The following is a 22,821-nucleotide window of genomic DNA, read 5'->3' on the forward strand; positions in this document are numbered from 1 at the left end:
TTTCCCTTCCATTTTCTAGCAGGAGGGGACAACCTGGCATTATATTGCTATCATGTGTAACAATCATGGAGTCATTAACTATTATGAGTTTGTCTAGGTGCTAAATTCCCGGTGGAAATTACAATTGAGTTAGTGAGTCTGGCAGCGCGCGTGAGTCTCAAGAAGTACAACAAAGGGGAGTATGAAAGCTCAGAAAAGGGCATTTGCATGATTAACTACAGAGGAGCAAAATTGATGGGGAACATGGGGCATTACTGCAACAATTTCAAGGGTGAAAACATTTTGTTTTTCTTTATTTCTTTATAAATCTCTGGTGGCAAATATAACACTTGCAAGTATAACCAACATCTGTGGTGAAACTCTGACCCACATTGAAATTAATAGGAGTTTTGCCCTTTGACTTCAATGGGTACAAGATTCCACCCTTTGTGTCTTAATGGATAAATCCTTACAATTAAGTAGTTAATTAAATATAATTAGTGAATGCAAATCCTGAGCTGGTATTTAAAAAAAAAAATCAAATATGGTTTTCTTTCCCCTCTGTGTCAAAGAGGCAATTACATTTTCAACAATGAATTGCTTTTAATGTCCAAAAATATTCTATGCTGAACAAAAATATTTAAATAGCCCTTTTTGGGGAGTAAGCAAAGCCAATATACACAATGTAAGGTGCAAGAATCTTTTACATGAAACTGTGTACATAAGTACAAATAGTTTTGTGGCCAGAAGATTATTAGCAAGAGTTCCGTGGATGCACTATACACATAGTACGGGTTTGTTTAAACTCTGTAGAAACAGTGTATGATATCATATTGTATTATTTGAAAACAAGTGAGACTCAGAATTGTTCTGAGATCCAAAAGAAGATGAGAAGCAAACCAATTGAAACTCTCTGGGTGAAGCTAAAAGGAGGAAAACGGGTGACTTCCTGGTCGGGGTCTACTATAGGCTACGAAATCAGGAGGAGAACAAATAACAAAAATATCCAAAACACAAGTAATGCGGAAATTTAACTACCCAACAAACTGTTGGAAAGTAATATGGCAAAACACAAAATTTCCAATAAGTACTTGGAATGTATTGGGGACAACTTATTTCAGATGGAGGAAATAACCATGGGAGAAGGAGTTTTAGACTTGATTTTGGCTAACAGGGAAGAATTGGCTGTGGAGCTGAAGGTAGAAGGCAATTTGGATGAAAGTGATTCTGAAATTATAGGATTCCATGATTCTAAGGAAAAGTAGTGAACGCAGCAAAACAAGGACAACAGAATTAAAAAACGCAGACTTTCACAAGCTCAGTGAACTGATAGGTAAGGTCCCATGAGAAGAAAAAGTAAGGGAAAATGAGTTCAAGAGAGCTGGCAGTTTCTCAAAGAGACAATATTAAAGGCACAACAGCAAACTATCCTGATGTGAAGGGGAAATATACAAAGTAGTAAGAGGCCAATACTCCACCAGAAGTACTTTTATAACTTGACAATCAGAATGGAATCTACAAAACATAGAAACTTGGACAAATTGCTAAGGATGAATAAAAAAGAATAGTGCATGCTAGGGAAAAAATCAAAAAGGGACAAAATGAGTTACACCTTGCAAGGGACATAAAACTATTAAGAATACATTAGGAACAAGAGAAAGATGAAGGAAAGTGTAGGTCTAATACTTAGCAGGGAAGGAGAGCTAATAATGGATGACATCAAGGAGGCTGATGAGCTACTGCCTATGTTGCTTCAGTTATCACTAGAAAGGTTATTTGTGTCCTGATGCTTAACACAATTAATATTAACAACAAGGGACAAGGAACAAAGGACAGAATAGGGAAAGAACAGATTAAAGACTCTTTAGCTAAATTACATGTATTCAAGTTGGTAGGGTCTGATGAAATTCAATCTAGGGTACTTAAGAAACCAGCTGAAGCAATCTGAGGACCATTAGCAATTGAGGTCCCAGAAGACTGAAGGGCAAACATAGTATTTATCTTTAAAAGGGGAAACAAAGAGGACCTTGGGTGTCATGCAGAGGCCCCTTGATGAATTCTCCCTATTCTTTGTAAACAACTCATCTCAGACATAAGCGAACCGCGGCCACTGGGAGCCGCGATCGGCCGAACCTGTTGTGAGGTTATTTTGCCCAAATATACATGAATGGCTTTTTAAAATATTCAGCTTTCTCTGGGGTGTAGCACAATGACAGCCATGAAGTCCTATGTGGTTACAGAGCTACAATAAACTTGAATCTGAAACTTGTCTGAGGTCTGAAGTTCAGTTTTACCCCATTTATTTTTTTTCCTTTTTCATTCACCTTAGAGCAGTGGTTCCCAAACTTGTTCCGCCGCTTGTGCAAGGAAAGCCCTTGGCGGGCCAGACTGGTTTGTGTACCTGCCGCGTCCACAGGTTCGGTCGATCGCGGCTCTCAGTGGCCGCGGTTCACTGCTCCAGGCCAATGGGAGCTGCTGGAAGCGGTGGCCAGTACGTCCTTCAGCCTGCACCGCTTCCCGCAGCTCCCATTGGCCTGGAGCTGAGACCCGGCAAACTCACTACTCCAAACACATGTCTTGCAGAGTATTTATCCAAAGGGGATCTATGTAAGGTATATACAGAAAGCTCAAACTTATCTTAACTCAATCATTGTGAGATGAATGTACAGGTAATATTTAAAGAATAATGTAACTATATTGAAAATATCCTTTATGGTCTTGGAGTAAAAGTTAGTCACCAGGGGATAATATGTCTCAGTGATGGCCCATTCAAGCAGCAGAGAGTTGGCTCCCTGGTGAGCCGGTCATATAATGCAAGGCTCAATTGTCTAGTCTTGTTCCATCCAAGACTATCAATGGAAAATCCTCAGAGACATCTGCACACAATCAAAACCACTTGGAGGTAAAAAAACATTATAACATACAGGAGATTGCCCTGCCTATGAATTGAGACAAAAGACTGTTTCAGAATAAACAGAGTGGTTAGCGGCACTCTGTATCCATTCAATGAGGAAACATCCTGTGGACCAGGGGTGTATTCATGAAAGTTTGGATCCTGATTCCTGTGAAGACAGCCAGCTCTACCACTGACTGTACTTGGGGACATGGTGGAAACCTACTTTATTATATGGCAAAAGTAACTATTAATAAGACTAGGGCTTTGTTTGCACTTTATGATTTTGTTTTGTGTTGTAACCATTTGTTTCCATCACTCACTCTCTTCTTCCTAGTTGAATCTTTGTTCATTCTTAAATAAACCTTCTTTTGTTTATTGCAAGTGCCATGTGATATACAGGAGTGATTTAAGGTAAAACTAGTAGACTATACTGGATACACTGCTGCTTTGGGATCAGAGGATCTTGGATTTTTATGATTTTAGTGTCGGGGCTGGATATCCCAGGGGCATGCTTCAAGGGAACTCGGGTGCACCTCCTGTTAACCTGCAGGGCAAAGACAGGGATGGCATAGGCCAGAAGAGAGTGACTGAGTGACTAACAGACTGATGGTATTAGGGAGCCAAAGCTCAGCCAGCACAGGCAAGGCTAACTCTTGCTAAGGGCAGGGGGTAACCAGGTGCCTCACTATCCTGGGTCCCCCAAGAACCATCATACCTGGAATTACAGACCAGTCAACTTAACTTCGATACCTGGAAAGATGATGGAACAAATTATTATAACAACAAGAATGAGAACAAATGGATATAAACTGGTCATCAACAAGTTTAGGCTTGAAATTAGATGAAGGTTTCTAATCACCAGAGGAGTGAAGTTCTGGAACAGCCTTTCACGGGGAGCAGTGGGGGCAGAAAACCTAGCTGGCTTCAAGACTGAGCTTAATAAGCTTATGGAGGGGATGATATAAGGGGACTGCCTAGAGTGGCATGTAGCCAATTTGCAACTGCTAGCAGCATATATCTCCAATGGCTGGTGATGGGACACTAGATGGGGAGGGCTCTTAGAGAATTCTTTTCCAGCTGTCTGGCTGGTGGATCTTGCCCACATGCTGAATGTCTAACTGACTGCCATGTTTGGAGTTGGGAAGGAATTTTCCCCTGAGTCAGAATGACAGAGACCTTGGGGGGTTTTCCCTTCCTCTGCAGCATAGGTCACTTGCAGGTTTAAACTAGTGTAAATGGTGGATTCTCTATAACTTGAAATTTTTTAATCAGTGGTTCTCAACCAGAGGTATGTGTACTCCTGGGGACACACAGAGGTCTTCCAGAGGGTACATCAACTCTTGTAGATCAGGGATCGGCAACCTTCGGCCCGCGGCCCACCAGGGTAAACACGCTGGTGAGCTGGGCTGGTTTGTTTACCTGCCGTGTCCGCAGGCTTGGCCGATCGCGGCTCCGACTGGCCACGGTTCACCGCTCCAGGCGAATGGGCGCTGCAGGAAGCGGCATGGACCGAGGGACGTGCTGGCCATGGCTTCTCGCAGCCCCCATTGGCCTGGAACAGCAAACCGCAGCCAATGGGAGATGCGATCAGCCGAACCTGCGGATGCGGCAGATAAACAAACCAGCCCAGCCCGCCACCGAGGTTACCCTGGCGGGCCGTGTGCCAAAGGTTGCTGATCCCTGATCTAGATATTTGCCTAGTTTTACAACAGGCTACATAAAAAGCACTAGTGAAGTCAGTACAAACTAAAATTTCATAGAGACAATGACTTGTATATGTTGCTCTATATACTATACGCTGAAATATACAATATTTATATTCCAATCAATTTATTTTGGTAAAAATGAGAAAGCAAGCAATTTTTCAGTAATAGTGTGCTGTGACACTTTTGTATTTTTATGTCTGATTTTGTAAGCAAGTAGTTTTTAAATGAGGTGAAATGGGGTACACATGACTAATCAGACTCCTGAAAGGAGTACAGTAGTCTAGAAAGGCTGAGAATCATTGCTTTAAATCATGATTTGAGGACTTCAGTAACTCAGCCAGAAGTTATGGGTCTAATATAGGAGCATGTGGGTGATGTTCTATGGCCTGCAAAATGCAGGAGGTCAGACTAGATTATCATGATGTTCCCTTCTGGCCTTAAAGTCTATGAGTCTATTAAACAATCAGTTTGTTGGCACACAGAGGATAATAGAGTGTTAAAGAATAGCCAGCATGGATTTGTGAAGAACAAATCACACCAAACCAATCTAATTTCCTTCCTTCCTTCCTGGTTACTAGCCTAGTGGATAGGGAAAAAGCATTAGACATGATCGATCTTGATTTCAGTAAGGCTTTTGACACATTCCTACATGCTATTCTCATAAGCAAACTAGGGAAATGTGGTCCAGATTAAATTACCATAAGGTGGATGCATAACTGTTTGAAAGAGTCTACTCAAAGAGTAAAAAGCAACAGAGGGTCCTGTGGCACCTTTAAGACTAACAGAAGTATTGGAGCATAAGCTTTCATGGGTGAATGCCCACTTCATCAGACGCAATACTCAAAGAGTAGTTATCAATGGTTTGCTGTCAAACTGGGGTGGGGGGATGTATCTAGTGAAGTCCTGGCAGGGCTCTATCTTGGGTTCAGAACTATTCAATATTTTCATTAATGACTTGGATAATGGAGTGGAAAGTATGCTTATAAAATTTACAGTTTACATTAAGTTAGGAAGGGTTGAAAGCACTTGGAGGACAGGATTAGAGTTTAAAATGTCCTTGATGAAGAGGGGAAATGGTCTGAAATCAATCAGAATAAATTCAATAAAGACAAGTGCAAAGTACTACATGCAGGAAGGAAAAATCAAATACACAAATACAAAATGGGGGTTATACTGGATCACAAATTGAATATGAGCCACAATGTGATGCAGTTCTGAAAACAGATAATTTAATTCTGGGGTATATTATCATAAGTGTTATATGTATGATTCAGGAGATAATTGTCCCACTTTACTTGGCCTCTAGTGAGGCCTCAGATGAAGTACTGTGTCCAGTTTTGTGTACCACACATAAGAAAGATGTGGACAAAGTGGAGAGAGTCCAGAGGAAAGCAACAAATATAATAAAAGTATTTAAAAAGACTGATTTATGAGGAATGGTTAAAAGATCTGTGCATATTTAGTCTTGGAAAAAAACAGAAGACAGAGGAGGGACATAGTAATGGTCTTATGTTTAGGGCTGTTATAAAGAGGATGATGATCAACTGTTTTCCATGTCTGCTGAAGGTAGAACAAGAAGTAATCATCTTAATCTGCAGCAAGGGAGATTTACATTGGAGATTAGAAAACATTTCCTAACTTTAAGGATATTTAAATATTGGAACAGGTTTCAAGAGAGGTTGTGGAATCCCCATCCTTTTTTTGCCCACGTCTAGCACCAATTCACCAATCTGAGGAACTGCAGCTAGGTGCTAGAGTGGCATACTGGAAGGCAGTGTTGTTGGACACTACTTGGTCAATGTTCTACCCCAAACCAATGATCCTCCTATGAACCCTGCCAATTCACATTCTGAGTGGTGATGGTGTGGGGAGAGGGCACTTCCTTCTTGATTCCAGATTTGGGGACTCAGTTTACACCTGTTTACATGTGCTTGAATCACAGTAGTCCCATCTGCATTCCTAAAATACACTGGTTGATCTGTTAATTACATCTATCAAGCATTCCAAAATGACTGATACTAGAATGTATGACACTGCTGGCTTTGCATTTGTCTGTATTTGCAGGTGAAGAATGAAAGTTGTTTAGCACCCTTTGCCTTGAAACATTTGAAACAAGAGAAAATATTTAGCTTTTCCATTAACTCATTAAAACACCGTTGTCACTATAACAAATGTCATAGCACCGAATAATTTACAATTAAAAAAATGTTATCAAAACATTGGCTGGCCAATCAGGATTGTAACCACTTTACTTCCCCCTTTCCCCTCTCCTTTGTCTATCTGTGTTCTAGACTGAGAAGTCTTTAGGGCCGGGGCTGTGCTTTCCTTTATGATTGTGCCATGCTTCACACATTGTGGGCACTTTCTAGAACAAATATTTTATCAATAAAAATATAATTTATTTCATTTATTATATGAAAAATATAATAATTTCATATTAATCTTATTCCATTTACAGAAGACTTATAGTACAATTACCTAAGTGTATTGTCAACAGTTACTTTTATCAACCAAACATGTAATCTTATAAAAAGGTGATATTATTTGTTTGACAATACCTATTTTCCATAAAACCATGTTGTCTGATACTAATTATACTAACAGCTTTTAATTATTTACTGATGGTATCCTGTATCAGCCTTTCCATTATTTTGGTCAGGATTGGTGTCTATCTAACTCGCCTATAGGTACCTGAAACATTCTGTTTACTTTTTTTCAATTTTTGGCACAATATTAGCTGTTCATGAGGAGAAAGCTTGTCCAGTTTCTGCCTGAGCTATATCTGATTCCAAGCTCTAAAGCACTTTACACCAGCCTGAAATTTATTATAAAAGTATATATTCTATAATCCTATATACAGTTTATTCATGTTATATAAAAACTAAGGGTCCTTAACACCACTTTGGCATAATGAGAGGTCCTGGTGAAGCAGAGATAAGGGCCATTAGTGTAAATAAGAATTAGACCAATATGTTAGTAAACAAATATAAAAATGCCAAACTATTGCCATGGCATTTTAAACTATGTATAAACAGAAAATGTAGCAATATTTCAATATCAGTAAGATCCTTTCTCCCTGAAAAGAGAGGTTTTCAGATTTTGGTTAAGAGATTTTTTTTTTTTTTTTTTAAGCAAAGCTAAATTGGTTCCAGCATTTCCCAACTAGCACATACCACAGCTCATTAACCAGTCACTTTTTCTACATACTTTGGTCTATTTCTGAGAAACCCCAATATAAAAATAGGCAATACAATGTATATTGCAATACATTCTGTGCGGTAATACCGTGACTACAGAGACTAATATTTCACAGTCAAAACTGTTTCCCCTCTTCTGAAATAAAAGTAATAAAAAAAAAAATCAATAATGAAGTTGCTACAGAGAAACATGAGGCCTCACAAATTGATGTAACAATTCAGTGTGAGGGATATTCCAATTATCACACACGCGGTGAAGGATCCCTCAAGATGGTTTTGGGCCCTTGCTATAGATCAGTGGTTGGAAACCTGCGGCCCATGGCCTGTCAGGGTAATCCACTGGCGGGTCATGAGACAGTTTGTATACATTGACTGTCCTCAGACACGGCCACCCGCAGCTCCTAGTGGCCACGGTTCGCTGTTCCCGGCCAATGGGAGCTGCAGGAAGCGGCGGCCAGCACATTGATAAAGTGGATCGGCTGTGGATTTTAGTTGCTGGTGAATTTAAGCAACAAGCAAGTTCAGTTCATCTGAACAGAAAAATACAAGGAAATATCTGCCTGTTGATACAGTATTTCTGTGATTTATACACAAGTCAGGCATGGCTCTTACGCTTTTTTTGTTGGTTGACAAAGTGGCCGTTAGTGCTGCAAAGTCTGGGTTCCCTGCGTGCGAATCCAGGAGACCCGCCTCTTCATTAATCACATTTCAGAGATCAGCACTTCTCTTTCTCTTTGGCTTCAAAAACAGTTAATTTTTAAGCTCAATTTTGAGATCCTAGCTAGTGTGATGTTAATGAGTTTAGAAGTGGTTGTGTACTTCATTTTGAGTTCAAGCCCATCTAATTTCGAAAGGGAAAATTAAGCGAGAAATTAGGGCTTTGGCCCTTTAGGAGTGCCACACTGCCAGCTGATGCAGTACCAGCCTCAACAGCTTCAAAATCATCACAACCCACTTTCATTTACCTGAGGCTCTTGCCACTAACCACCAGTCCCTTGTGAACACTCCAATTATCTTTGAAGGGTGGTTTTTGTTTGTTTGTTTTTTTAAAGCAGATGATTAGATATATTACTTTCTGGCCACCGATTGCTAGAAACTATGCAGGATGCATAAAGAGCTAAAGACACATATGTAACCCTTCTGCCAGTCAGAGTTGGCAGCAACAAGGGCCGGGTTCAGTATCTAGGGGTTCCTTTTCAACAATACAACATAAAAACCAGCTCGAGCCCAGTGACCTGGGACAATTACACCCCACACCCTGGGCACCTCAATATTTCCCCTCTCGCAAACACAGAGTCTGAGTGTAGCAAAAAACTTTTAATAAAAGGAGGGAAGTAACTTGGCATTAATTTAGGAAAACACCACAAACAAGGTTCACAAACATAAGCTGTGAGTAAAAGAACCACCCCCAAGTAAGTTGGGCAGAGTCCTTTTCCCTCAGGTTCTTAAGTCCTGCAACCAAAAGTCCCTTTAACATGCCTGTCCCTTTTCTGCACTCCACTCACAGTTGCTGTCCTTTGTCAGAGTTCAGAGGTGCATCTGCAGAGTTCACCTCCCTGTGACCTTCCGTACCTTGGGGGACCTGTAACCCCCATATTCTTCATTTTCATATAATCGTGATCTTATATATACAGCATGTCTTGTAAGGTATCAGGAGAAAGTTTATGATCTGCTGAAAGTCATTTCTGTATCCATATATGTATATCATTAATGCATATGAAGTTATGAGAATTGTGTAGTATGGTTGTCACTAAAACGTGCTGAAAGTTGGGGAATCAGCCAGATATTAGCTCCTCAGAGGCAACAGCAAGAAAAGTAACCAATGCCTGGGCGGGATGTCAAACAACCCATCAACAGACATTGTCCAGCAAGGGAGTTACAATGCAATGACTCACCTGCATGAGGCCATGCCAGGGGAATTACTTAACCTTGCTTGGAGAGACGCAGTAATGCTCACCTGACTCTGAAGGAGGGGGTGGGGGCAAAGCCAAGGGGGAGGAAAGGACATAATAAAAGGGAGAGACTTTTACCATGCTCTTTCTCTCTCTTCCACCTACATCTACAGAAACCACCACCACCAAGCGACTGAAGCGCTGATCAAAGGGGAGAGACAGGCTGAACAGCAGCCAGCTTGTGGTGAGAAGCATCTAAGTTTGTAAGGACATTGAAAATGTCAAGATGATCTTAGAATGCATTTTGCTTTTATTTCATTTGACCAAATCTGACTTGTTATGCTTTGACTTATAGTCACTTAAAATCTATCTTTATAGCTAATAAATCTGTTTGTTTATTCTACCTGAAGCAGTGCGTTTGGTTTGAAGCGCGTCAGAGGGTAACAAGCCTGGGATAACAAGCCTGGTATATATCAATTTATTTGTTAAATTGATGAACTTATATAAGCTTGCAGCGTCCAGCTGCCATAACTGGACACTGCAAGACGGAGCTTCCTAGGGTTGTGTCTGGGACCAGAGATATTAGCTAGTGTCATTCACTTACAAGTAGCTGGGAACAGCTTACATGCCAGAGGCTGTGCGTGAACAGCCCAGGAGTGGGGGTTCTCACAGCAGAGCAGGGTAAGGCTGGCTCCCATAGTCAAGGATTGGAAAGGCCTAGCAGATCACCAGTCCAGATAACACCAGAGGGGAACGTCACACTCCTACCCTGGGTGGAGTAAGAAGGCACCTTACTCTCTCCTCTGCCCGGGCACTCACTAGCCGCACCTCCCTGCCAGCTGCCCTGCTGGCCAATCGTCAGACCTCCCTGCCAGGCTCCGCTCAGCCAGCCACCCTGCTGCCCGATTGCCAGGCCTCTCCACCAGCCGCCCTCTCTTAGGAGCTCTGCTCTGCTGATTGCCGCATCTCTCCATTAGCCACCCTGCCAGTCACTCGCCGAGATGTCTTTGGATCCCACCACTTAATACAGCTCTCAGTGAAGAAGCCTCATTGATGGTGCACACTGGTCAGTCTCTTGAATCAGAGACACTGTCCCAAAGCAGGTCTAATACTAAAACTTAGATATCAGTGATTTCAGCTCTATAGCATGTAACAAGACTCTCAATTTAGTCTAAATTAACTCCTTTATTACACAATGGAAATAGGAAGGGTCAAATGGTGTCTGAGAACCTTCAGCAGGGCCCACACCAGTAGGTACAAGTACCTATCCCCACCCTCTTTCAACTCACTGGCTTTGGAACCCATGTCCCCTGCCTAGCGAGTGAAGTTTAGTTGAGGGTGAGTCCCGCCATAGGGATATGCCAAGTACAGTTCTGATGCCCTCGATTCACACAACAAGGGATAATAACCCTTTATTACTCCCACCCCAATAACAAGAAGCCTGGGGATCCAACACCAGGCAAAAGTGATCATTTGGGCAAGCAATCCCATCCTGCTGAGCACCTACGCAGGGTGGGTGTGCCCATGCAAATGAGATCAGCTCCTAAAGTCCTCTTGCACGGCTCATCGCTCGATGTCAGCAGAGAGCTCATTCAGACTCTGCTTACACCCTCAAAGAAACATTTTTTTCTTCTGTGGATTTGTACATATCCATTATCAGTCAAGATAATGTAGCACAGGAAAATGCAGTGTGGATACAAAAATGAAAAAGAACAATTCATTACAGTTTGATGGTAGTTTTACTTTCACTTAAAATGAAAAGGCCTCTTTTCTCACACAGCAAAGGGATCAGGCTACTGTTTTGAAATCTTTGGATATGTGCTCATTATTATTGTTTTTAGATAGTGGTGTTCTTTAACTAGGCCCTGTTATGCAGGTTGTACATTTATGGGTTAGCTTACATTTATTTTCCAGCTTCATCTGTCCAGCAAAGGCTCTTTTTTGGGGTGGTGCTGTTGGGGGAGGGGAGAGTACATTCCATTTTATTTTGTTTTATTTTAATGCACTTATTTAATGCACTTCTTTTCTATGCCAATAGCTTTTGTTCCAAAAAAATTGTCAAAACACCAAATTTTGGGGATGCTGGATATCCAGCTCCTTTCAAAATTTCAGTGCTTGAGCCTTACATTATAACTAATGGTGGATGAATTCAAAAAGGTTGCCTGTCTGTCTAACACAATCAGCACTGTGAGATTGGGTTCAGAAGCTTATCTGAAATGTTTCTGAACTGGAGACGGGCCCAAGTTGCAAAATTCAGATGTACATTCAAATATGGTGCAGTATTGATGTTTTAAGACATGGGATTCTGGTTTGTCTCACAGCAGAGATAGAATCCAGCCATGCAATTCTGATCTAGGCCAACATTCATCCCCAACATTCAGGATGTGTTTGGAGCTGGGAATCTTGTCTTGGGTCCATTTCTATTTTGATTTAGCCAAATCAATAAGATCTGGAAAAAAAGTATGGAAACTGAACAAGAAGAGGTGGCTCTAATGATATTTTGGATCTTCTGGTCTCATACAGAACAAAAGCAGAGGCAGGAGAAAGCAACAAATAGAGGGAGAAAAGGATTAATCAAACATTTGAGGACTTTCAAAAAGGTTCCAAAAATGGGGAAAGGTTCAGGGGAGGTAGATAGATTATTTTTTATTGAAAGCATTCCTGCGAAAGATCCCACAAGAAATACATTCCTCCTTCTGATATTAAATTGGGCCCCTGCCCTGTAAATAAAAAGTCCAATGTGGAGATTTGTTATGTGTCCTACTGCTTAGTGATTACTTTATAGCCAGCTCCACACATTATTCATTGTTTCTTCAAGCTATATTACATTTATATTATTCTCTCTCTCTCTCACTCACACACACACAATAAAAAAATAAACGTACAAAACATGACCTTGTTAAGACGGTGTCATTAATAATGTAGCATCGGGGTATCCAAATGAAGTAGGTGACACTGCACAGTGTAAGATCCCCAACTACTTCAATCTAGCCAGAGCCCTCAATTAAAATAAAAATGCCTGATCCCCTTGAGCTGGAGGCAGTCAGGACCACCAAAAACACTTTTTTACTTTCACTTTCAATTTCTCTTAGCGTCTTTCAAACCACCAAGGGCAACCCAGCAAGTTGAGAACAAGAGACTTATTCTGCAAAACATGTTGTTCACAAAACACTTTAGAAAGGTGATATAAATCCTGCATCATACTCTCCATAGTTCAGATGGTGAAACTAAAGTACAGGGAAGTTAGGTGATTTTTTTCCCCAAAGTCTCCAAGTAAGACACCGATCTGGGAATAAAACACAGGTCTCTTGACTCAGGTGCCCTAACCACTGGACAACATTCCCACTGAATATCAAGCCATCTTTCACTTTTTTGCAGGAGGGAGAACAACAACAAAATAGAGTTTCTTTTTCCTTCTGAATATATTCTGGCATTTCCTCTGCAGTGGACTTCAAGAGACCAACTCCACAGCTATATTTTTTTCATAGAAGAAGTTCTGCTCCAAACCCTAGCTTATTTTTCTTGTAAGCCCTCCAGAATTTAAAGGCTTTTCATTTCTTTCTCCCTTTTGAAAAGCCATTTCTAGTCTATCCCAATTCCAATCTAGGGTCTTATTTTAGATTTCCTGGACATTTTGTTATTCCAACTATCCGGGCATGTAAACCAACATTCTTCTTCCCCGGATGAAGATTAAAACAAAGAGAAAGCTGAGTCCTGGCTGAGCAAGAGAAAAGAAGCAAGAACTTTTTCACTGTTCACATCAAAGAAGCCAGGAGGTTCCTGAATTTCATGAACAAACATACCACCCTAGGCTCTATGTATTTACTTGCTTAGTCTGCTTGTGGGTTTGGAGAAATGTTTAGACTGAACAAATCCTAACCTGGAGTACTGGTATCCATAGTAACAGACCTCAGAGTAACAGGAAGATATAGGAGACTAATACCTCTAGCACTCAAGGAAGGATAACTTAACACTTGGTACATTCATTTACCGGAGTTCCACTTTACCGGCATTCAATGGAAAATATATTTAGGCAGAGATTGGCAAGAAAGCTTGATTAAAGAGGGAACCAACCAAACACTGAATGCAAGTTTTTGGAAAGTCAGAAAATTGTGGCTCACTTATTTATTGTGTTATTCTCTGAAATTCTGATCCAGCTGGTACTGTCAGCAGATGTGGAAATAACACCAGAAGGACTTTCCTTAGAGTATATCCAGCCCAGCCTAAATCTCTGAAATGCTGGAAATCTTGAGGGAGCTTGTCCCTGCGTACAGAAGGTTTGGAGTCCCAGTCTTTTCTCTTGCCTGTCTCTAAAAGAGTAGGAATAGAGTACTCCTGTGCTTCCTCAAGCACAGGGACTAGAATTTTGCCTAGCTCATCCACAGGGCACTAAAGCTTTTCTGCCCTCCCCATTCCCACTTCACACTCACAAAAGGCCATACAGAAGCTGGCCCTGAAATGGCAGGAATCCCATTTTCCCAAAATAGGAAACTGACTCATAGAAACATAGACTTGCCTGAGGTTCACACAGGAGACTTGTGATGGAGCTACAAATGGAACCTGGCTTCCTGGCTCCCAGTCCTGTGCACCACAAGAGTATCTTGGTCTATTTTTTTTTCATTCGATCAGACCAAAAACACCAACACAGCAGCCTACCTGCACATTGGCACTTCTGTTTCTACTGCCAAATGGAACTCTGAAAGGCCCAGGCAGTGCAAGGATACAAAAACAATGAGGAAAACGTTAACCAATCTTTTTTGAACCTCAAACCTTAAAGAACTTAGGGACATATATTCAGAGTATTTTTAATTTGTCCAGAGCAGTTATTTATTTTCCTAGTTATTTTCACTGGAGGATCAAGAGAGAAAATTAATGGTTTAAAATGGACACAGTTGATTAAATAATTATTCAAGATTTATTTTAACAATTAATATATGTGATGAGGGAAACTATGACAATATTTTTATGAAAAAATGGATTTGCATATACTACAAATGTGATATAAGTAAACATTTTCTGATGTGAGAAAGTCCTTATTTAAAACAAAAGCCCTGATGGAAATAGGGTTTCCAACTTTCTGACTGCAGAAAATCAAACACCCTTGCCATGCCCATGCCACACCTCTTCCCTGAGGCCCCACCAACCCCCAATCTCCCCTCCCTCTGTTGCTCGCTCTCACCCACCATCGCTCACTCACTCATTTTCAGCAGGCTGACAGCTCCAGCTGGGGGTGCGGGCTCAGGGCTGGGGTAGGGGGTTGGGGTGCAGGAGGGAGTGAGGACACTGACTGGGAATGCAGGCTCTGGGGTGGGGCTAGGGATGAGGGAGTTGGGGTATGGGATGGGGCTCAGGGCTGGGACAAGTGTGCAGGAGTGTGTGGGAGCTCTGGGAAAGGGTTCAGTACTGGGGCAGGGGATAGAGAGGGGGTTCAGGGTGCAGGCTCCACGTACCGCATACCTCAGGTGGCTCCCAGAAATGGCCAATAAGTCCCTGCAGCCCATAGGTGCAGGGGCAGCCGGGGGCTCTGCACATTGCCCGCACCCGCAGGAGCCACCGCCACATCTCCTATTGTCCGCAGTTCCTGGTCAATGGGAGCTGCAGAGCCAGCACTCGAGGTGGGGGCAGGGTGTGAAGCCTCCCTGCCCCCCCTCCCCCATGCCTAGGGGCCGCAGGGACATGCCAGCCGCTTCTGGGAGCCGCACGGAGCCAGGGAGCCTGCCTTAGCCCTGCTGTGCTGCTGACCAGACTTTTAACGGCCCCATCAGCTGCACTGACCGGAGCCGCCAGGGTTCCTTTTCGACTGGGTGTTCCCATAAAAAAAACAGGATGCCTGGAAACCCCAAGGAAGAAATGAACCTCACTCTTAAGGCCTTAACCAGACCAAAGGGCTTGATTTCTACAAGTGTTGCTCCCATCAGTAATAGTAACACAAGTAATCCTGTTGCATAAATAAGACAATTTGTGCACATATTGCTCACTAAGTATGTCTAAGTATTGAAGAACCAGGCCCTAAAATAGGGGTGGAAATGCTTCCGAAAAGGGTTTTCAAGGCAGTCCTAAAAGCTTCTTGCTCTCTCTCCAGCTTGGTAGGTGACTACTAATCAGGAGTTGGGAAGTACATGCATTAATATCACCAACTGAAGGCTATTTTCATAATAGTCTCAGAAGGTTAGAGACAAGAACAGGAAATGCAGGAATGGAATATGTTGAACTTGCCTGCAATAATCGCAATGGCATGAGAAATGAATACCACTCTCTCTCCAACCTCCTTTTGCCATCTGCTATACTTAACTAGCAGTGACACATCCTTTTATAGAGACATCACTCAGGAGGTTATAGACGATAGAAAGTTATCCGGACTCATATTTCCTTAAGGAAGTCCATAAATCATAGCTTTAAAATAATATGGTAACAGTGGAGCACCTTCTGGCAAGTGACTACTGTGTGCACAACATCCGCTATAGTTATTTTCTGAAACTAGTTGAGCTTAGTTGTATTTGTCTAACCTGGAAGTGACCTTTCAGATGTGGATCATTTGAGGCAGAACAGGACAAAGATGTGCATTATTGCAACCTCTCCCTCCATTAATATAACCTAACAACTGGGAATCACTGGAAATAAGATCTTTAAATTCTTCATCACATGAGTATTAAGCCTTTGAAGGTAGTGCAATTTCTAAACACTTACATACACTGTCCTAGTATACAGAGATCTATCTAAGGCTAATCCAATGTGCATTGAAATCAGTCAAAGGGCTCCCACTGGACACAGAATGGGGCCCTTGGTGGCTGCTGCGGTGTCTTTCAGGCAGAAGGAGACATGATGGCAGCTTTTGAATTCTATACCACAGAGGAGCTCTGTAACAGGGCGATGACTCACCCTGCGGCGCCCCCTGCTGGTCATCTGGGGAATTAGCTCTCCAGCCTTTGGGGCGCCCTCTGGAGGCCCGAGTCTCACCTGTCGCTGGCCCTGTTTCCCTCCTGGACCCCGGTGCCCCTTTCCCTTGGATGCTGCCCCCTGGCAGTACCCCCACAGTCTCTCTAGGTCTCCTCTTCCAGGGGAACCCCCAACCCCCTATCCCCACCTCACCTCAGTCTTGGGCTACTGCCAGTCACCATCTAGCCCCTGCTCACTGGGGCGGACTGCAGTGTAAAAGCCACTCATCACAGGCAAGGGGGTGGGGTTTGGACCTGCTGCCTTTGCCTACCCTGGGCTGCCCCTCTGCAACCCCGGTACCTTTCCAGCCTTTATTAAGGACTGCAGCCTGGGGCATTTCCAGGCTGGAGCTCCCCAGCTCCTCTAGCCTTTCCTCAGCCCTGCTCCACTCAGGTACCCTGCTCAGCTCCCAGTAGCCAGGCCCTTCTCTCTCAGCAACCTAGAGAGATAGAGACTCTTGAACTCTGGCTAGCAGCCCTTTTATAGGGCCAGGTGTGGCCTGATTGGGGCGTGGCCCCAGCTGAGGCTGTTTCCCCAATCAGACTAGGTTCCCTACCCCTCAGGGCAGGAGTGCGGTTACTGCCCCACTACAAGCTCTAAGAGGAAATAGTAGCTAGAAGCAACAATGGGGATTTTGAGTGGAACTGGCTGGGAATTAGCCACTGAAAAGCTTTTTCCAATTAATCTCTTGTCAGCTGGGTGTGACCCCGCACTCTCTGCTTGTGGTGCCCCTTGCTGGCTGTTGCCCTTGTCAGTGTGACTTCAATGGCTCAGCCCTCCAGTTAAATCACACACAGTCTAAACACATGAAGGAACCCCTTCCGGGGTATCAAAAGTCCAATAGGGCCTATCACTGTGCCCTTGTTGGAATCTGCAGCCCTGTCTCTGGGCTTAGTTCTCAGCCCCTTCTGGGCTAGCTTTACATCTGTCCCAGTCCTGTTTAGAATACTGCCCCCAGGGCTTTCTCCCTGGAGACTTTGTCCTCAGAAGTTCTCTGGTGTCCCTTTAAGTCCCACCTTTCACTTTGACCTCTAAACAAGTCTTATCCCCTCCTCAGGGCTTAGGCCACTTCCCCAGTGGCTGGTGGGGGGACCCAGGCCCACTCACTACTCCAGGTCCCAACCCAGAGACCCTACAAGTAGCAGCCACATGCTGCTTTCTTTAATAGTTGTTGCTGCTGCTGCATTTCCTGGGCTGTTTCCCACTCCATTCCATCACCTTCTTGCATTCTCTATCTGAGGAGGTTCTCTCCCAAAACTCCTTGCCTGGAAAATTTCTCAGTCTCTGCCCTGATTTCTCAGGGTCTTCTCTCAGGCCTCTTTGCCTGGAGAGTTTGTAACAGTCTCTGCCCTCTTTCAGTCAGGGTTCTCTCTCCCAGGCTTCTGTGTCTGGAGAGCTTCACAGTCCTATCCCTGCTCAAGCAGGGTTTCTTCCCAGTCTCTTCACCTGTGGAGTTTCACAGCCTTCCACTCCTTCTTCACCCTTCTGGGGTGAAGCAACTGCCCTGATCAGGTCCTGCAGCTCCTTTTAACTGAGCCTGCTGGGCTCTGATTGGCTGCTTCTCTGCAGCCTTTCTAGGTTGGCCTGGAAGAACCACCTTCACTGTTCCTTCTCTGGGGCAGGGTGTGGTAGGACAGCAAGGCCTCCAGCAGAGAGTCATAAAAGGGCTTGGTACACCTCATCACAGTGTCCCATGACAGTGGTACATAATAGGAGATGTAATCCAACCTGGGAGTCCAGTCCATGAAAGAGAATGGGGACATAAGACGCCTGAACTTCAACTGTCATGAGACACCACAGCAGCTCAGGCAGATACAGTTCAGTGTCACACCAAGCCAAAATTAAATGTTTCAGTACAGATCAAAAATGTCAAAGCAAAATATTTCATCATTTCCAAACTGAAATTTTTCAGAAATTTTTGTTCTGCAAATTTTTTAAAAACTTTTACTTTTTAATCACAATTCAAGAGGAAAACATACATTGAAATGTCAGAATTTTCTACAGAAATTCCAGTTTTCAATTAGCTCTAATTGTTTGAAAGATGCCCATGTCCCAGTGGCAGGAGAAGGACCTTAGTCCTGTAAGATTAAGGTTCTGGAAAATTCCCAGACAGCGGGGAAGAGTGAGAGTTAGAAGAAGAGATGGGTCTCCTGTAGCATGCAGAGAGGCTAATCAGTAGTTCGTAGGGCTGTAATTTTAGTGGTGTTTATGTTAATAATGAAAATGCCATATATATTAATGTTCCTTACAATAAAAAATCTTTATGGATATGATCTGATTTCTCTAGTTTTGTGCTTCCTTCCCCCATTCTTACATTAAATATTTACCTGTGTTTGAAAGGTGGGCTTGGCAAATACAACCATCACCCCACCAGGACCTCCTGTAAACACCAGCAAGGATAGATGCACATGGTAAATCAACACACTCAACTCTGCTCTACTTTATAACTACTGAGCTGCCTAGTGAAATCTATCCTCTCTTAGACTTTCTGTGTTAACAATTTCAATAAGGAATACCAATTAATTAAAAACAGACTTTTTCTAAACACTGTAAAGAAGAATATTGGGAGCTTAGTCCATTGTTTTCAAGCCAGAAGGTCCTAATTATATTCTGCACAGTAAAAAACAAGTGAAGTTCTAGTCAGTACCCAAAGCACGATGAACTTGACACAGAGCAGTTCAATGTACTGGCTTTCATGAGACTGTAATAGCTCCTGTAGCATCAGGGTGCATCTTAGTCTCTATCCAAGATGACATATTAATCCTGAGTTTCTCCCTCGCATTAATTAAAGAAATGTTAACCCCTGACTTGCATATGGGAGGGCCTCTTCGTCAACAGTCAAATCTGTTCCAAAGGCTTTTGTATCACTGGTGGAGGATCAATAACAAGCTCAGACTGAATTGTGGTAGATGGCCAGGTAGGAAAAAGGTTAACATCAAGGATAATATTTTCCCCGTCTGTTCTTCTCCCCTCATCGTTCGAATAGTTAATGGTCTCCTTTAAACTCACAACCCACTCATATTTGATGATGCTCACTAATGAAGGAACTTTTTGAAGAGCAGTAGCTAGCAAACTGTTTTGAATATCAATGCCAAAGGGGGCTGAAGAGAAAGCAACAAGTGACTTCACAGCCCATGCGACTTTTCCTTTATACCCCCTTTCCTATTAGAGCTCCTAAGCACATCAAGGTTAAATATTAAGCACTCAAATGTTGCAATAGGCTTGACAGAGTGATCTTTTTAAATAAGCTACAAAAAATTTAAATTAATTTCATGCTGACAAAGGAGGTCGGACTGACAACCCTGCAGAACAAAGTAATTCACAGAATGGATAGCATAGGTGGCATCAGAGCAACCTTCAATTACTTTGACCTGCTGATGTGCCTGAAACCTGGAGGATCACTTTTTTAAGTTAAAATGAGAGGCTCTGTATCCACAACTCATGCAGCCCGTGACTTCTCTACTCAGACTACCAAAGTTCAATTTCTCAACTTTGCGATGTGGATGACTCTATATCAGACGTAAAAGTGAATAACTAGAGCAGTTTCAACACACAGGGGGAAAAACCCCATTCCTTTTTAATACAGATTGCAAAGGTGTTTGATGATGGTATTTTTTACTTAGGTGGCTGATGCTGATCGATCCTTTCAATGACTGTGTTGCTATCTAGTTTAATGTGCTGAAAGGAGAGATAATGCTGTACAGTCAGCTTCTGGAATAAAGAGATTCAACTGCCCATTTATGCAGGAGCATCTCCTTCACACATGCCAAGAAGGGGGCCATCAGCAGTGGCCATAGAAGTCTTTCTTCTTAGCCAGAAGGAATGTGTTGGACAAGAGCCATCAGCACCAAGTGAGTTCTCTGTAGCTACACCTCTTCCCTATAAACAGTTTGCTAGATGAATTCTCTGAGACCAGCCAAGTGGAAACATAAGATGCCTGTTTAGTTTAAAATCCATTCTGCTCTGTTAATCCAGATATCGGTCTAAAGATATCTGGTGGTTAATTAGGTTTTTTCTTCCCTACTAGTAAACCTCAAGAAAATGAAAGTTCTGAATAATTAGAGAAACATAACAAAATGTAAACAAAACTTGGGGAGAGGTTAAATTAACCTCATAAAATGTTGTTCCTATTCCCACAGCTCTGCACGGGGGAGAGAAGAAGATCAGACTATTAGTTTTTGATCATCTTCCAATTTTCTTTCCCCCAACCATGTGGCAGTGGAATACAGGAACATGACACATACTTGCAAACAGCTTTCTCCAGCAGCTGTGTTACTTTGCTTGTATTCACAGGGGCATGTTCAACTACAGCATGCCTAAGAATGACAAAGTTGGTAACTAGAGAACATGGCTAAGACACATATGGTGGGCACCTGACACAGTTAAGGCTTTTTCTTCCTTGTTCTAACTGGTATTTTCATTGAAATGAATGGAGAGAGAGAGAATTATATTTTACACCTTAAAGATCTCTAAGGAGATCCAAAGGCTATGAGGAGAAATCATCATTCCAGCTGTGGAGTTGAAAGGGACCTAAACGCCCCTTTGAGAGTATAAGAACATGCTAAAGAAAGAGATATTTCGCAACACTATTCAATCTTCCCACATGAATTTTCAAAACAAAAAGTTACCAGTGGGTGCAGTGGCTATATTACATATAAGGAAAAGATAGTGTTCACCTAAACACTGTAAAGAACATTTGGGGTTCAACTATGAAATCTTTCCAGCGTGTATATCATAGATATAGTAACAGATGATGATACCAGTACAAGCAAATAGACAACATTGCATAAAATGAGTGGGAAAAAGGGAACACTGTCCAGGATCCCAAGAGAGATAAGATAGCCAATATCTTTGCGATGAATCAAGGACGTGTGTGAAGCATCTCTTGCCTAACTTGGATGTGACTTTTTACAGAAACTGCTGCTGTGTACAATGTCTGATGGTGCTGCACAACCTGTAGCTATTCTGGTGTATGCGTGCTGTGATGGACTCAGACTAGAAGGCTATAAAAGATTAGTGGAAGGCAAATATATCAGCCTCAGGATGAGCAAGTCCCTGTTCCCTGGGTAGCCAAACAAAGGCTACTCCAAGACAATCAAGACATCTGACGCCAATCAATCAGTTAAGGTAGTTAGGCTAATGCAGGCACCTCACTCCAATTAACCGGAAAAGGGTCAGTTAAAGCTATTAGGCTAATGGAGACAGCTGGAACTAATCAAGGTCCTACTCATAGTGCTTAAAAGCTCTCCTTCCAGTGCCGTCAAAAGAGCCCAGGTGGAAGGAGCTGGAGGAGAGGAAACATTGCTGAATCCTAAGATAAGGGTGCAGCTAGGAAAAGGGGACCATGGGGAAGTGGCCCAGGGAATCAAAGCAGCAGCAGTGATGAAGGGGAAGCTGCCAACAGCTGCTGCTATTAGGGTCCCTGGGCTGGAATCTGGAGTAGAGACTGGGCCCGGGTTCCTCCCACCCCCTTGCTCTACAGTGACTCCTGAGAAGGGGAAGCAGGCCTAGGTCTAGGCAGGGGCAGGACTGCACCTACTGAGCTCTAAGGAGCAAAAAAGACTGTGGGATATTTCCCCTTCCCACTCCCATACAGGCCTGTGATGAAAGTAGCTCAATAAAGCTGTGATCTTTGCTGCTACACAAAGAAAGGGAGGTCACATTGAGGCCTTAGTGAGCATCTGAGGCCACTGAATCCGCCTGCAAGCGCAGGACCCACCAATACAGGCTCGGAACTTTGTCACAACTGGTATCAGAGGTGGGATTTACTTATCGTTCACTGCGTGGCGGAAGAAGGGGAGAGTTAAAAAAATAATAATAATAAGTGCACTGGATTTAGGTGTCCTCACCACACTGGAAGACGTAATAAGAGCACTGATGCATGCCACTGCAGCCCAGCAGGAGGCCACCCGAGTCCATGCGATGGCAGAACAAGAATCCATGTGGCTACAACAAGAGACTATTATTGATAGGGCAGGCCTCCCAGGATCGAGCCCTTTTGCAGGAGGTGATAGACCAGCTTAAAGCCCTCACAGCGAAAAACCAAGAGTCTGAAGGGTCACAAGTCTGGAAGGCTGCTGGTTGTTTACTGAAGATGACAGCCAATGATGACATAGAGGCATATCTCCTCTCCTTTGAGAGGACCGCCTTGTGAGAGGCATGGCCCCAGGACCAATGGGCCAGCATCCTCGCTCCCTTCTTATGTGGAGAAGCCC

Source organism: Trachemys scripta, chromosome 4, assembly GCF_013100865.1.
Source record: "Trachemys scripta elegans isolate TJP31775 chromosome 4, CAS_Tse_1.0, whole genome shotgun sequence".
Taxonomy (NCBI): domain Eukaryota; kingdom Metazoa; phylum Chordata; order Testudines; family Emydidae; genus Trachemys; species Trachemys scripta.